This window comes from Euphorbia lathyris, chromosome 6 (genome assembly GCF_963576675.1).
Source record: "Euphorbia lathyris chromosome 6, ddEupLath1.1, whole genome shotgun sequence".
Taxonomy (NCBI): domain Eukaryota; kingdom Viridiplantae; phylum Streptophyta; class Magnoliopsida; order Malpighiales; family Euphorbiaceae; genus Euphorbia; species Euphorbia lathyris.
The window spans coordinates 23,872,593-23,886,599 of NC_088915.1; positions in this window are offsets into that span (position 1 = coordinate 23,872,593).

Consider the following 14,007-nt stretch of genomic DNA (forward strand, 5'->3'; position numbering starts at 1 on the left):
ATTCTGTAGATTTGGTTGTCCAAGAGTTATCGTTAGTGATGGCGGTACTCATTTTATAAACAAGAGTTTTGAAACGCTTATGAAAAAATATGGAGTACGCCACCGCGTATCAACGCCATACCATCCTCAGTCAAATGGTCAGGCGGAGATATCAAACAGAGAACTCAAATGGATTCTCGAAAAAATAGTTTCATCTTCTAGAAAAGATTGGTCTTCTAAACTCAATAATGCGCTATGGGCATACCGTACTGCATTTAAAACACCAATAGGAATGACTCCGTACCGCTTAGTGTATGGGAAGGCATGTCATTTGCCAGTCGAATTAGAACACAAAGCCTATTGGACTATTAGAGAACTAAACTTTGATTTACGACAAGCAGGTAAGAAACGTTTGCTCAATTTGAATGAGTTAGATGAGTTACGTCATCTATCTTACGAAAATGCAAAGATTTATAAAGAAAAAGTGAAAAAATGGCACGATGCCAAAATTAAAGTTAAACACTTTAATGTTGGGGATAAAGTGCTGTTATTTAATTTACAACTTCGTTTATTTCTAGGAAAACTTAAGTCCAGATGGATAGGACCATATTTAGTCGTCAAAACATTCGATTATGGTTCTTTAGAACTGGAAGGTCCTACCGGAGTTCGATTCAAAGTTAATGGTAATCGATGTAAAATCTATTACGAAAATATTTCCCAACTAAGAATTGAGTTCGTAACAAGATTGTCTGACGTATAAATTACTCAGTTTTTCTTACACAGTTTATTTTGTTTTATTGTTTTTATATTTTTGTTCATTTATTTTATTTTATTTTGTTATATTTTATTTTATTTTATTTTATTTTTTCTAAAATGCCATTTTTATGATTAGATGACTTTATGTTATGATTTAAATGCGTAAAATATTTCTATTTCATGATTTTAGATTTAATTTTTAGGAAATTAAGATGAATTTGAAGTTTCAGGCAATTCTCTGCCGCGAATTTAGAATTCCCTGCCGAGAATCCTCTTTTTTAGAACAGTCCAAATAGGTTAGGATTTCTCTGTTCATACCGTGAATCGGGAGGTAGCTTAGACGCCTGATTTCCGCAAGGAAATCAGCGTGTCGCGACCGCGGCTTTGCCATTCGCGGTCGCGACACGCGTGTTTCCTGCACTATCAGGTCTGCAACACTCTAACCCTTTCGACGAACCTCTTGGCAAACGAAACATTAAGTTTCTTCATTTCCAAAAGGTGCAATTTATACCTTTTCATAATAAAACGATACCTCTTTTCATTTAAACTCTTATAAATTAATCCTAGAGGATTCAAGTTCTGTTACAATTCTTTTCATCTTTGTCAGAACTCTGATTTTCTTCGCAAACACCGTTCTTTACTAAAGTAACACAAACTTTGCACCATGCCTACCAAGAACAAACCATCTAGGCACAATACTGCCTCAATCAACAAACGCCCAGACTTATCCAAGCAATATGGGGCGCCTTTTCCTATCTTCAGTCACGATGAAGGTAGGCGTTATTGGAATCACCGTTACAAATTCTTCACCGGAATGTTGTATATGGATGAATTTCTTAATAGCCAATTAGGCATTTCTGATGACATGAGCCGCTATATGGAGCGCCTAGGGTGGACAAAATTCGCCCAAATGCGATTTCCAATAATAGGCGACTGGATACTCGAATTCTTCTGTACCGTGCGTTTTACTAATAAACGACGAATACGTCTCAGTTTTCGTCGAGAAGGCGAAATCTTCACTTTCGGCTATCCTGAGTTGCATGCTTGGTTTGGTTTTCCCCCGAGGGATACAATCAAACGTCATCCTGGACGAGATATGACATCCTCGGACATTTGGAGAATGCTCACTGGATTCTGGCGATTCAATTTAAAACTCGCCTATAATCACTCTTTTCGCTCCAACTCCATGTTGTATTTACACAAATTTCTGTGTCACAGTTTATTCGGGCACACATTCAGTAGTGTGGTCCGTGACACAGATTTGTATGTTCTTGGAGATATATTCCAGGGAAATGCAGTGGATTCTTCCAAAATTCTGATGGAAGGTCTTGTCGCCACTTCTCGATCCAAAGATAAGAAGATTGGGTTCGGCAATATAATCTGTGGAATAATTCTCGGTTCAAAGGGTACTATTGATATCCCTTGGAGTGATGATGAATTCTTTCCGACAATTGACTATGAATTTCTCGAGCACGAAGGACTTGTGAAACGTGTCTTTCGAGCAGGGCCTCAATTTTTGTCTGCACCGGAACGTGAAACTTTCGTGCAGTTTCAAATTGATCGTATTAAGGCTAGAAATATCCCGTTAGATAGAGATAAATATGTAGAATAGTTTATGTTTTTCATTCTATTTTTTGTATATATTTTGTTTTGTATTAATTATTAGTTTGTTTTCATTACTTGTACATATGTTAAAATAATAAAGATCTTATTTCATTCAATTCTTAATTTTTATCCATTTGATCCATTATCTATACTTAGCATATTTCATATGAGTAATTTCTAATTTTTCTTACTCAAATTAAGATAAAAAGGATTCACTTGAACTAATATGGTTTTCTATTTTTCCACACGTATATCTACATTTTATTTATAACTCAATTTCTTTTCAATGCATTAGGTTTTCATTTAATCAATTCAATTTATGTATTAAATATGTATTAACATGCACTTATTATGCATTTAATATGGTTCTCTTAACTTATATGCATAAATGAACATTTAAGTTTCATTAATTCTTCATAACCAATTTATTATACTTTAATTCAATTTATTAAGTTTAAACCTTTGGTTTTCCTTGCAATTAATGTCATTTATTTTAGTTTTTAAGTTCAGGAACACTAAATATTAAGTTCAGGAACCATTTCCTCAACAAAATTGCACAAACCATGTCAAAAGGCACCAAAATAGGCCATTTTTACCAATTCTAATAAATTCTCGGTATGAGCAGCAACTTTGGCAGAATTTCAGGGCGAAAATTGCCTGAACATCGCGTGCCGCGGCCGCGGCTTTGCCATTCGCGGTCGCGACACGCGTATAAATTGCCCTTTTCAATCCGATTTTGCCACTAAATTTTGCCTATTCCTATTCATATTCTACCTATTCACCTACCTATACAACCCTATATAAACCTACCTCTTACACAAACCTCACATCACCTCTATTTTTACCCAATCCCTTACTCTAAACTCTTCCCCAAAAATCTACTTTTACTCTTCCCAATTTATTCACTCCAATTTCTATCCTCTTTTCTCTTTCAATCACTTCCAATTCAAAACCCCAACCTCATCTTCAAGCTTTACTTTTTCTTCTTCTTCTTCTTCTTCTTCTTCTTCTTCTTCTTCTTCTTCTCACACCCTAAAAACACAAAACACCATCACCATGGTTAGAACTAAGCGTGTTGGTAACAAGCCCGCTGTTACGGAAGCTAATCGCCTTCGGGTTCAATGCGGAGCTTATTTTGACATCTATTCGGAGGAAGAAGCCGTTCGTTTCAAACATTTTTCTCAAGTCGACCGCCAATTTGTGGATATGCACTTCTTAGACTTCCATTCGGTAAGAGCATTAAATTTCTCTACTCGAATTGATGCCTTTATTGAAGCTTTGGGTTGGCAAGAATTCGTTAATATGCGTTTCCCGCGTATTAATGAATATGTAGTGGAATTTTTGGTCACTTTGACCATGAACAAGAAGAAAACTTCAATTTCTTTTAAGAATAATGGTATCCCTTACACCATTGACTATGAAGCAATGGGCAATATGTTTGGTTTCCCTACTTCTGATTTTTATGATAAGCCTAAGGATTTTGATAATGATGCGGTTTGGCAAACTCTTTCGGACCAAGACTATTTTAATTCGAAAAACACTTCAAGCAAGTTGATTAAGGACAATTGTGTGTTCTTCTTTCATAAGTATTTGAGTTTCTCCTTGTTTGGTCGTGTTGAGAGTTCTAAGGTTCAGGTTCGGGATTTGTATGTTTTGGATAGTTTGCTTAAAGGCTTGCGGATTGATAGCATTGGTATTTTATTTGATAATTTGTTCCGTGCTTCGAGGGCTACTACCATTCAAATCCCTCTTTGTAATTTTATCACCGCTATTGTGTTGGGAGCACGGGGTGAGTTGGCCGATTATGACATGTCCACCTACCGTGGGTATGTTCCGCTTTTGGACATCTCGGCTCTTGAGCGAGCTCATTTATTGCTTCCACAAGGACCTCCCATCTTTATTTCATATGCTACCCGAATTGCCCATCTTCGTGGCACTATGGGTGGTGGCGCTTCAAGTTCTCAATTTGTAGGTACCGAAGGCGGCGGAGAGGCGGAAGGCGAGGAGGATGAACCACCGGCTCAAGCACAACCCCAAGCACCTCAAGCGGCGGATGATCCGGTAGATTTGCGGAGGATTTTGAACCAAATCAATTCCAACAATCGTCAAATGAATTTAAGAATTGATGACTTGGTTGAAAACAATATGGTGATGAATGACAACCTCAACCTTTTGAGGCGTGAACATCGATCAACTCGGCATCGGATGCTTTCCTTTTTTCGACGCCGCAATGTGGAGACGTCACCTACACCTCCCGATTCCCCACCTCAAGCTTAGGTTGTTTTCTTTAATTTTATTATCTTGTTATAATTTGGTACAATTTTCATTTTCATATGTTTGGTACAATTTTCAATTTTTAATTTTATGTTGAATGTTTCATTTGCACCATTCCTATCTTTATTTCGTATGCTTAATTTTTGTGCTTTTATTCTTGATATCTCGCTTTTGCACCATGAGGACATGGTCCAATTTAAGTGTGGGAGGAGATACATCATTTTCATTTTTCTAGCACAAATAACAAATGCAACGAATCATTTATAACAAATGCAACGTATTTTGAAACATAAACTTGTTTAAAACGCTATTTTTATTAACTTCACATTTTCATATATTTTTAAAAATTAATCATAAGTTAATATGATTATTTTTAGGTTATCATTATCGTTAGAAATTGTATTTCTATACGGGTAATATTTTTTCAAAAATTTTCACGAATCTCCGATACGATTTTAAGTAAAAATTGTCTCGAGTGAATGTATTTTAAATAAAAATTCTTTATTCAATCTCTATTTTTATATCATGAAATCATGATACAATAAATCTTATTTTAATTTTCAATTAGGTTTATAGGCATTAAATTGAACTAACAATTTTAGCTCGGTTTGATTTCGTCTTACATTAACACCAATTGAAGTTTTTAAGGAAACTTTAGCCATAATACATGTTGAATTTTAAGTCAATATAGGATGAATGTGCTATTTTTCTTTTTCCCAAGTTACAATTTTATAATTCATATTAATCAATCAATTAGTTGAATTCTTAGCTTTTGGCCACAATTGAGACCAACCTTATCACAATCGAGGTATGAAAGGGAAGAAAATTAAGTACCGTTTACTTTTGGTCACGGTTGCGACCACCCTTATCACAATCGAGGTATGGAAGGAATGTTTAAAGCAAAAAAATTATAAGCGTGTATAAGTTTAAAGTAACAATTGCGTCCACCCATGGAATGGTCGGTACCTCTTAAGCAAACACAAAGCAATAAAATACGTATAAAGTTACGATCAAGACCACCCTTATCTCGGGCGTAACTAAGCAATAATTAACCCAAGTACTTATTTAAAATAATATATCTCATATATTAGTTTAGGTTTGGGAAAGGAAATTTTGTGCTTTGAAATGCCTTGAGACGAAAGACTCAATAACATGCGTGCTTACATTGTCCCGAATGCTTCAATTCCAAATTGGAAATACAAGACGAGTGATATATCGTATATTGTACTAAGTTAGTTTGATATTTTGCGTATAAATTTGCCATGCGAAGTTAGTCTTTTCGGCTTAACTAATTTAAAAGGTAATACAGAGATATATGGTTTATTTTCATAAAGAGATTAGTTAGAGAATAAATTCAGTGAAATTTTGCTCGGGACTAGCAAAAGATTAAGTGTGGAGATTTGTTAAGCCCAAAATATACCTAAAATATCATCAATAATTACATCAATATTGCTACGAATTTATGATATTTATAACCATTTAGAAAGCTTTTACTCTCGAATATGTTTCTTTCATGCAAGGTACATAAATATTTGGTAAAATCCAAATAGGAGTACAAAGAGCTCAAAAATAGAAGAAAAGCCCTACAAAAGGAGTCGAAGACGACGAAAATTAATAACGCCAAGTCGAGGACACGAACGAGAGCGAAGAAGTGAAAAATGCTCCGTGCAGCGACCGCGGCCCCCACTATTCACGGTCGCGACACGCGTCCCTCGGCCTCTCCTTCCCTTCGTCTGAAGTACAATTGATGCTCCCCCATTCTCGGTAGAGAATTTAATATTCTCGGTATGAGCAAGAGATTTTAGAGGCCTAGTTACACACTTTCGTTTTCGACGAAACGCGATCGTTCGGGTGGATAAAGACGTCCTTTCGCAATGGACACGATCCTTCACAACGGACACGACACTTCAATCAAGACTCTTCAACATCTATAAATAAAGAGTTGATGGAGAGTTGAAAGATAGTGTGTTATACGTGTAGAAGAAAGAGATTAGTGTAGAATTTATGCAGAAATTCCGAATCAAGTGATTCAGAAGTTAGATTTCGATTCTGTTCAAAAGCAATATGATGTACACACATTGTTTACAAAATAATAACAAATTCAGTAGCGTTTAGACATTGTTCCAGTTTAGTTTACATTTTGGTAGTGGACCGACCTAGTCTCTATTACGAAGATTCAACGAGAAGATTGAGTAGAGGATTCGCCCCTGAGCCTGACAAACTCTAACGAAACCCAAGGAAAGGATTGACAACCCGTTCACTTGCACGCCGTCGAAGAATTCAATGCTCCATCTTCTCTGTAAACTTGTATCAATTTATATTTCATCTAATAAAGTCTGTTCTATTCGATAGATTTTTATGCAGCACTTATGGTAACCAATCCACTAAAGTGACTGCTGGTGTTTTCATTAAAACGTAGTTTAATTCAAAATCTTTACAAGGAAACTTTGTTGAACACTTAGGCAAATTATTATCTCGGTAGAGTTTTAATTTGGTTAAGGGAAATTATCCCGGATAAGGGTTTTGTCGCGTTCAAAGCCTATTAATTAGAGGTTCCGTCATTTATTTCATCTTTATAATTCGTACAAAGTTTAAAGTTGTTTTCTTTGCTTAATGCAAATAAATATACTTGTTTACTTTTCTAAAGTACTAAAACGTTCCTGTTTTGCAAATTCATTCTTAAATCAGATATTTTCTAACATCTTCATACTCTAATCTAATTCTTATTCTAGCAATTTCAAAACCAAAACCGATTAAATGATTTTTCCATATTATAAACCTAAAAGTAAATTTAACCGATTCAGAATAAGTTTTTGTTAAAAAAAAAAACATTCCATGTGGGATCGATATCTTTTATTACTACAAGCGTATACCGTGCACTTGCGGAAATCGCACAACACTGTTCTCATGTAACACATGGAGTTGAATCATAAAACCAATGTTCAATGTGGGGCTAGATGGCTTGCAATTCACTTTGATTAATCGCCCAATGGGCCTGTGTTAAGGTGTCCAGTATGGGTTTAGTCATGTGTGTTGTGTGTCATGCTTAGAAGCCACGAGTGAAGCAATGGATTGTTGAATCTCATATCGAGATCATATATCACCGGTCACTTGACTAGTGGGACTGAGAAGCGTGGCCACACCTGAATGAGGCCATGTGTAATTGCTCATTTGAACTTATCAGCTCACTTGAGATCAAGAAATGTTTGAGCAACAGATGAGAGTGACTTAATTATGCCTCATACTGGACTTGATATTGAAAAGCAGTCGATTACTTTAAGACTACTATTAGGTTCTTAAAGGTTACACACAAAATTACTATCTGAGTTGGGTAGTCATAAAGGTCATCTAAAGCCTAATTATGTCTAGTAAGGCGAACCAAAGGTTCGGTCTAACCACCATCTTTAGATAGACTTATCAGGATCGCTCGCGAAAGAGACCGAGTGGAATAAAAGATTCCTCAAAATGTCTTATGATAACATGCAAATGATTATATGGATCTAAGAGCATTACAATGTTATATAGGTCCATGTGAACGAATGAATTCAATGGGATTAAAATCAAGTCCAACATGACCTAAGTAAATGGGATTAAAAAAATTTCAAGAGCTCGTCTCGGTGAGACAACCATTGGTCTCGCCGAGACCATGATCCAAATGGAAAAATATCTCATTTTCTAGGGGATTATCTTGGTGGGACAAGATGTGGTCTCACTGAGACCCACTTCCCTATGCATAAAAAAATTACATGTCTCATCGAGACTTCATTTTGTCTCGATAAGATGGGGTAATCAAATTCGGACCCCAATTAATGTAGGTCTCGATGAGACCTATATAGATCTCATCGAGATCTGTTGCAGACCCACAGTTTAAATGGGTTTTGCATTCATTTTCTCACAGTCCCTTCATCTCCCTCACTCAAAAAATGGCACCTCCTCAACTTCCATAACTCGCCATTAGTCATTATTTCGCTTCTAATTTCCCTATATAAACCTCAAATTCATGTCCTCCTTTATATTTCCCACATTTTGCATTTTCCCTAAACTTAGAAATTGGGGATTTCAACCTTCCATCCTCCATTACCACCAAATCCAAGCTTTTCATCAACAACGGCTTCAAAGGGAACATCTAAGCGGGTTAAAATGACAGTAACCAAACAAAAAGCCACCATTATAGAGGAAGATGACTCTGATTCTAACCCTTCACGGCCGCATGCGACCTCTTTACGGCCACCGGTCACCGGACGAGTACTAACACTTTCAAATAGGTATGGCCATCTGTTCTTACTTAAAACAGACCTTAAAGGCAAAAGGTACGAGTTCTTGTAAAAAGTCTATATTTCCGAGCCTTATTATTTTATATTCCTTGTATTGGAGAAAATCGGCAATGCTAAAACTCTACATTGGTATATATGTTGGTTAGGCTAGGATGGGTTTTCTTTAACTCCTTACTTTACTTACCCATTGTTGTTGAAGGAATTCTTTATGTCTTTTCGTGTTGAGGGCGAGACTGATGGATCTAAGAAAATCACATTCCGTCTGTTTGGGCAAGAGTTAGAAGTAACTGAATCTGTCAAATGTTGAAACTCGGTATGGGAGGGGTTGATGCCCTCCCCGAAAATGTCACATATAAGTCTATCTGGAACATTTAAACAGATCATGCACCTTATAACAAGAGCACTCAGAAAAGCTCCAAAATTGTTGATCCAAATCTGAAACTTTTGCACAAATTTAATTGTTATGCTATTAAGGGCAAAAAGGAAAGTGGATGAAAAATGATATCATTCTATTATGGTGTATCATGAATTGGAAAAAGCCCAACCTTCCTAGAATTATTTTTTGTGCCATGGACACCATTTGTTGTATCAAAGAGGGATTAAACGTATGTATCTTTTTGAAGAATTGTCTACTGATGCAAATGAAGTACACACGTGAAAATCAAAAACGTCTTTTATGAGCACAATGAAACAAATAGAAAAGCGTTAGTAATCAACAAACGAATAATAATGCATTATTCCTCCTTCAATAAGGAATAACAGTTAATGACATCAATTATAAATTAGGATGTTATCAGATTTTAATTAGTGTTATAATCATATTATATTTACTAATTAATTTAGGAACATTATTATTATATATATATATATATATATATATAAATCAATTAACCAAATAATCCCTTGATACACTACACATTTCGTCTGCTCCTTATCTCACTCTAAAATTACAATTCCGTCCTCCGGTTCCAAATCACATGTGTGACTCATTAGGTTCTTACCGCTACTAGCCGTATACAGTTATTGGAAACTAATTTCACCAAATTAAATTCAACTAAGTGTATAATGGAATGAGTGTGTGTTCTGTGAATAACAGAACCATAAATATTCCCCCAGAGCGATAAGAAGTTAGGTTGATACTGACGTTTAGCTTTTCATATTAGGTCCATTATAATTTGATCCTTCATCAGTTATATCCTTAAACGAATCTGTAACTATGGAATATGTCAAGTTACATATAATGAGACGTTTGTTTTACTTGTCCATGTAGAATTAACTCTGAATAGATAGGTTAAGTGAAATCTCCATTTCTACTCTTAACCATATCATCTTGCAAGGATTTTAAGTTAATTCTCCATAAGAGGCCATGGGTATATCTCCTATCTATCAGGAGTGATGAATATGCTCAATCTAACATTAACTATCATGTAATTACTTTGTGTGATACCCAATGCCTGCTCGCACACACCCCAGGAACCCTCCTGTTATGGATCGTGTTTAAACAGAGTCAAATCACACTCTATAATCTAGAATCACTAATTAATGTTTGTTTGAGTTTGAGGATTACTTATACCTAGTAATACTTTTGAGACGAAACATGTGACACTAGATAAATTCATCCATCCTATTATCTCAAGTCAGGTCCCCAATCTTAATGAACTCTTTCACCGGATCCATGTAACTGCCTAGATATCTGAATATCTAAAGCTTATGAGATCAGCTCTTTGTTCACAACAGAAGACATTATTATATGCAAGCCTCAACAGTATTATGTTAATCCCTAAACATATTACTTGACTTGGGGCATCTTTAAGTTTATTGACTTATTATAAAGTATAGTCTCACTTCATGCTTGTATGAACACTTTATGATTACTTAAATAAACTTGGGATTTCTTTTTATTTAACTTGTTTAGTTGTGATAAAAGATTAATGCCTTTATATAGTTAAACATATTATAGTTCATAAAACAAATGATAAAAAAATAATCCATTTACAATTAGTTTATATCCTAAAACAATTGTCTATAGGACATAAAACCCCAATAGAAAGGATGTTGGCCTTCGAGCATGTTGCAACTCGTTTTCCATTCATTTTGGCTTTATAGATAATTGTGAACTTTGGAAAAATTAGAGTTAAATTTTTTTTGACAAAGATTACTTAGGTAAGGCTAGTCGTTTTACTTTTTTACACAAACAAATGTTGAAAATATACAGGAAGAAGACAATGGAAGCAACAGAGACAGTGCACCAGCCAATGAGGAAGCAAAAGATCAAACTCAATCACCTTTCATCCTTAACCGTTTGCAGGGTATAGAATGGTCTAATGCCCAACTTCTCCTCTTTGCACATCAGAATACCGACATTTTGGTGAGAATGGGGCGATTCGCCTTTAAAGATCGAAGTTAGCTAGAAGCTCCCACCCTCCAGCTCGACGACTAGAAGTTCTAGCTCTCCGAGGTGGAGCCCCAAAGGCCCATTCTCCTTTGCTAAATGCCAGCTCTACGAGCTAGCCCCAAAACTGCTCCTTTTTTTACCCGATCTCGCCATATCGAATAGAGAATCCTGCAAAATCAAAGATGTAATCAATACAAACTATTTGATAGTTCATTTTTATGTTTGTTTTAGGTTTTATTTTGTATTTAAAGACCTTGGGTGTTCATTTCCCAGGCATCTAGAATTAGGCATATAATTCAAAAAGCTATCTAGGTTTTCATATTCATTTTTTCATTATTGAGAATCAGGAATTAATTATTGAGAAAGGTAGCTAGGATTTTGTTTTTCAGTATTCAATATTCAATTGTTAGCTTTACTCTTCCATTTGAGAGCACTATGAACTTCTACCATTCTCCATTTCCATCTATAAAAAGCTTCCAACCTCCATTGATACATAAGCGATCAAGGTTTCAACCTCCGATTTAAAAGGACGATGACTTGAGTCGAAATGTTCAAGGAAAATCTTCTTTTCCTTACTCTTGTTCAACTTGTACGATCTTTCTAGATTTTAAATTGGTTGTAATCAGTGACTTAAATTTCCATATTTAATATGAGTTTTATTCTATTTTCATTCCATTGTTTATGTTCTAACGATTAATTGGATTTGGGTTTGATTGAATCTTTCATAAGTCTGAATATTTTCCTCGAGTTCATATTGTGAGTCTTAACAGTTGTGAGCGCCCGATCCTTTACTTGAAAACGAATGTTTTTACATTACAACGTCACTTAATGTTTTTAAGGATGACGCTTAATGTGTCGCTTCTGGTGTATGTATTACTTAGCCTTTGTCATGTTTTAGGCTAATTCGATAAGTCGGAGTTGCCACCCGGGATTAATGTCCGGGAACATAAATTAGAAGACATACGAGCTCACATTATGCCATCTCTTCAAAGTTAGGTTCGTGAATTAAACGAGTTAAGGGTTTTATTAATAAATACGTAGACTTAACTTCTCTTAGAATATCATTATATAATCTAATTCATTTTCAGTTTATAATCATTTATCATATGAAAGCGATAAATAAATACTAAACAATAAATTACATTTCAACATTGCACAAGAACCTATACAAGCAGTCTAGCCCTACGAAATAAAGCTATTAAACCTGCAAGACAAATAAACGTTAGCTGCGAGATGTTGGGACCCGTCTTTCAGATTAACTATGACATCAGACTCGATCAATTAGGACTCATTCCAATCCTATTTTCTAAGCACATCAGCATGCGTTTCTATCTGTGAACTAAATCTATTTATTCTAATAGATTTAATTTTTATTCGTGAACTCGATCTACTTAAGGCCCAACACGGGACATCCAAATCCAGTTCTCACCTCACACTTGTGGATCATGCATGTCATTCCAGATCACCTCATAAATTGTAAATTTGTCTTTTTTTACCAAACCTACAAAGGCGTAAAAGAGGTATCCTTGAACCACTTAATGACTTATCTCTAAATTATTTACGGGAAAATTATAAAACTGGATCAAATGGGAGGCCCATTTACATATTTAGACCAATTACCCAAACCATTACCTCTCGAGACTATATATTTGTGACTTTTCCAAAATGCCCTTCATATATATAACCACTTAGAAATTTCTTACTCTTTTTTCTTTCTCTTTTCGTTTCTCTCTTTGATTCTTTCTTAGTTTGCGAACTTGGCACTTCGTTTTTAATTATCGACTCATATATACGTAAAATCTTTCTTCTTGCAAACTTGGCTCTCCGTTTTTTATTATTTTGTACATTTTTTCTAGGATAATCCTTCTTGAGTACTTGATTTTACTTCACATTTTTTGTAAACTGTGAAGCCTACGAAGGTAAATACTACTTTGTAGAATGACTTTTACTTCGCAGTTTTCGCAAACTGCAAAGCAAAATCATATACTGAAGTAGCATTTACCTTCGCAGGCTTTGCAATTTGTAAAAAACGCGAAGTGTTATATAACATTAAAATCATAACGACAAAAGATTGCAAAAATAATTATAACATTAAAATTATAACATTACCAAATTTACAACAAGATTGCAACAATAATTCAAACCCTAAATCCTAAACAATAATCATAACATTGGAGGGCTTCCAGGCTTTACAGAAGCAAGAAAAATCGGCAGCTCATACAAAATTAATGGCCTTTGGGAGGAAGTTCAGAAGCAAAATGAACTAGAATATCCTAATTACCCCTCACTGTGATTGATTCCTTGGCCTTCACCATCTTCATCACATCTCAACCACTCCTCACTCTAATTGATACCTTTGTATTCAAGATAAACGGATCACTATGATTGATGCTTTTGTATTCAACCTTCATAAAAATTAAGTCATTTTAGGAAAATAATGAAAGAAACGTTTCACAAAGAGAGAGTCTGCGAAGAAAAAGACACTTGAAAAATGATGATTTTTACTTCGCAGAAAGTGAATCTGCGAAGCCTACAAAGAGAAAAAACAAGCTAAAAATGATGATTTTGCTTCGCAGATTTGCTTTCTGCGAAGCAAAATCATCATTTTCTAGGTGAATTTCTCTTCGTAAAATGTGACACAAACTCATTTTGCGAATCCATTTTCTGAAAAAGGAGGAAAATGAAACAGTAGATACTTACCTTATTTACGTCTTTTACCATTGA